Source organism: Crocuta crocuta, unplaced genomic scaffold, assembly GCF_008692635.1.
Source record: "Crocuta crocuta isolate KB4526 unplaced genomic scaffold, BGI_CrCroc_1.0 scaffold1129, whole genome shotgun sequence".
NCBI classification, from domain to species: domain Eukaryota; kingdom Metazoa; phylum Chordata; class Mammalia; order Carnivora; family Hyaenidae; genus Crocuta; species Crocuta crocuta.
This window is the reverse complement of record NW_027528629.1, coordinates 131,076-135,286: the sequence shown is the minus strand read 5'-3', so window position 1 is coordinate 135,286 and position 4,211 is coordinate 131,076. Positions and strand designations below refer to the sequence as shown.

The following is a 4,211-nucleotide window of genomic DNA, read 5'->3' as shown; positions in this document are numbered from 1 at the left end:
GCTACATCAAAAATCAACTATGTTACCATTAAAATTATATTTAACAAAGTTGGCATATACAAGCTTCTATTTTTCGGTTGGCTATACACAGATGTGAATCTAAAGAAGGAAGTGCGTGACTTTCATCTTCTCGATAATTTTATGTTGATTACAAATTATATAGATGGAAGGAATGTGAAATAAAATGTAATGAAGGCCAGGAAAAGAAGGGGCTAGCATAGTTCAATGGCTGAGAAAACCAATTTTGGAATCAGAAAGACATGTGTTCAAATCAGAGTTCCTCAACTTATTAGGAGTGTGAGTGCGACCTTTGGCGATTTATTTAACTTCTCTAAGTTTGTTTCCTGATCTGAGAAGAACCCTTAATACTCCTATATCATTAGGTGATTATGAAAATTAAATACCAAAAGACATAAAAGTTCTTGTCACAGTGTCTTGAACATAATAAGCACTAAAGTGTTATATTTGATCAATTATGTTATTACCTTTCTTTGTAATAACAATAAGCACTCGAGTCTTATTACATAATTGTGGTTATTATCACTGTAATGATCAAGAAAAGAAATGAAACAACAGACCTGTGATCTTCATTACTCGCTCTTAGCTAATTTCAACCCAGTTTCCCTATGGCCCACTCCTCTAAGAACGAGTGCATTTATAGATTGGAAAAAGTTTTTCCCACTGAGCCCAACAACGGCACTTCAGGCTGAACTGAAAAAAAAGTAAGAGTTGCCAACCAAGTCCATCTGGGAACAAGATCCTCCCCCAAGGGTGGGTAAGTGAGTGACAGATATATAGGGCAAGCGTTATGGAAAAGACCCACCTACAGATCCCTGATTATTGTTAATAGTCTATACTTCACTTGGCTCCTGCTTCTGTTTTGGGGTCGGGGGAGCCTCAACGCAGATGTCAGGTGTTGAACTGGTCAGGACATAAGTGATTCACTTTCTTTTGTTTAAAGTCCTAAGTCCCCGCACGCCTGATGAGTGAAAATGTTTCTCGAGTACGAAAGCCTTTATGCTAGAACAGTGCTTTGCTCTAATCACTAAGCCTCCACGTTAAGACTGGTGGCAACTGCCTCGACGCGTACAGAATGTTCTTTTGGGGTAGAATCCTGGGAGACTCGTAAGAATCCTGCCGTAATCGACGCTTTCCCAGACAACTGTGAGCAGTCTCCAAAACTCACGGTTTAAACCCACATTAAGAAGCGATATGCAAAAACAAAATGTAGAAAAGACGAACATAAGACGCAAGTGAGAGGAGGCAGGACCTCGGACAACGCTACAGACCTCCGCCACTGCCAGGGTCTTCGCGACCGGTATTTCTCCGCCATCTCCTACCGCGATTTTCCGAACCTGCCACCTCGGCTACCGTCGTCCCTGCCCAGACGACGGCTACTGCCGAGGATTCTGGGCAGGCGCGAGCAAGCTGCCTCAGGCGCCCAGATCGCCGCTGCCGAGAAGACGCTAGCAGGCGCCATGACGGACAAGTGTCGCCGCGCGAAAGTCTACTTTCTGAACCGAGATAAACAATGGGAAGACCTGGGCAGCGGAAATGTGTCTTCCACTTACGTGGAGCAGCTCCAGGGCGTGTGTCTGCTGGTTCAGTCAGATTCCAGTGACGCGCTGATCCTGGAGTCAAAGATAAATGCAAATACGCCCTACCAAAGGCAACAGGAAACGCTGATTGTTTGGTCTGAAGCCGAGAGCCACGGTATGGCTTTAAGTTTCCAGGACACCGAAGGTTGTCAGGAGATCTGGGAAGACATTTGCCGAGTTCAAGGTAAAGATCCGTCCGTCAGTATCACACAAGACCTCATAGATGACTCGGACTATGAATTTGATAACCTACTAGAAAGTAGTGATGTGTTTGACTTGCCTAAGTGTGAACTGAGTAAACTCGAAGAGATTTCTGACTTTATTACCTCGGTTCTTGCTTTACCTATTCATAAGGAAAGACTGGCTCTGATCTTAGAAAATGGAAACTATATTAAAAATTTGCTGCAGCTGTTCCACACTTGCGAAAACCTAGGGGACACTGCAGGCTTACGCTATTTGCATGCAATTATTAAAAGCATCTTATTCCTTAACAGGCCATCTCTGTTTGAGATCATGTTTTCTGATGAGTGTATTATGGATGTGGTGGGATGCCTTGAATATGACCCTGCTCTGGCTCAGCCGAAAAGGCATAGGGAATTCTTGACTCAAAATGCAAAGTTCAAGGAAGTTGTACCAATAACAGGCTGTGAACTTAGGCAAAAGATACATCAGACCTATAGGGTACAGTACATTCACGATATCCTTATGCCGATACCATCCGTGTTTGAAGAGAATCTTCTTTCTAGTCTTACAACTTTTATTTTCCTCAACAAGATGGAGATAGTCCGCATGCTGCAGGAAGATGACAACTTTTTGTCTGAAGTTTTTGTGCAGCTCAGGAGCGAGACTATAGATGATAGACAGCGCGAGTTGCTACTTTTCTTCAAGGAATTCTGTGCATTTTCACAGACATTACAGCCTCCAAACAGGGATGCCCTGTTAAAAACATTGACACATTTGGGGATCCTTCCTGTTCTTAAAATTGTGATGGGCAAGAATGATTTGCAGATAAGATCAACTGCTTCTGACATATTTGCTTATCTCGTAGAGTATAGTCCATCCATGATCCGAGATTTTATAATGGAAGAAGCCCAGCAGAGTATAGACGGTAAACTTTTCATTAATTTAGTAATTGAGCAAATGACCTCTGATACTGATCCTGAGCTGGCAGGTGCTGTTCATTTAATGGGACTTTTTCGGGCTCTACTCGATCCTGAAAATATGATGTCAACACCTAGTAAATGTGAAAAAAGTAAGTTTCTAAATTTCTTCTATAAGCATTGTATACATAACTTCATAACACCACTTTTTGCTACCACTTCAGAAAATATATGTGAAGGGGATAATGTAGTTGGATTTGACAAAAACAACACAAATTNAGAGCTGCTCACGTTTTGTGTGCAACATCACACATATTACATAAAAAACTATATTTTAAGCAAAGATTTGCTAAGAAAAGTCTTGATCTTGATGAGTTCAAAGCACACCTTCCTGACCCTGTGTGCTCTCCGCTTTATGAGAAGCATGATTGGCCTTCAAGATGAACTTTATAATTGTTACATCATCAACGGAAATCTTTTTGAGCCAGTTGTAAATGCTCTTCTGGAAAATGGGAGTCGGTACAATATGTTGAATTCAGCTATTATTGAGCTCTTTGAATACATAAGAGTGGAAAATATAAAGTCTCTTATTATACATATAGTTGAGAAGTTTTATAAAGTACTTGAATCAATTGAATATGTTCAGACCTTCAAAGGATTGAAGACTAAATACGACCAAGAAAAAGACCAACAAAATCAAATACGGAAGAATTTACATGCTATACTGTGTAGTAAAATAATTTGCAGTGACATCAGTGTCTCAGAGAAGAAGGAAGAAATGTGTATTAAACAAGATTCAGGGGAAGAAGAACCAGTTATGCCACCATTGGAAAATAATTTTCCAGATTTTTATGATAAATTCATCAAGCCTGAAAACCCAAAAGAAAATGAAGGCAAGGAAGATCTCCCTAAAAGAACATCTTCTGGGAGCTGCAAAGTCCCTTCATCCCNCAACAGTAGCAGCACTGTTGCCTTAAAGGATCCAGATGATGAAGAGAAAGATGAAGAAGATGAAACACCACCCAAGAAGAAACCGCATCTTAGCTCGTAAAACCTTCAATGTTACTAAACTCTACTAATGTTACTAAATTCTACTTTACTAACACTAAAATAAGAAGCAAACATGCTCGGTGTTATTGTCTAGNGAATTTAAAAATACTAAGAATACTAACCAGAATCTGAAGATAACTTCTTTGCAAGAAAAATCTTGGTTTGGGGACGGGGGGAGGAAATAGGTTGATGATATAATATTAATGTAGTTTTGTTTCAGGGGTATTTTTTAAAAGCAATTATTAACATTGCAGTTGCANCCTCAATTACCTTTTTTTGAAATAATAGCTTATGTTTATATGGAAACAAAGACAACTGTAATAAAAAAATTAAGCTATTCACGTTTCTGCAAAGATTTAACACAAATTCAGCCTCTGGGTAATTGGAGGAAAGTAACTTGCAGTGTGTATTTTTCATGAATAAAAAAGAAAGCTGGATTCAAAATGTGCAGTTGTTAATTTAA

At 39.7% G+C, this 4,211-nt stretch overlaps 1 pseudogene; it reads left to right on the top strand.

Annotated features, from left to right (window-relative positions):
- The first annotated feature begins 1,478 nt into the window (after window positions 1-1,478).
- LOC144224264 (serine/threonine-protein phosphatase 4 regulatory subunit 3B pseudogene) lies at window positions 1,479-3,749 on the top strand (annotated as a pseudogene).
- The last annotated feature ends 462 nt before the right edge of the window (window positions 3,750-4,211 follow it).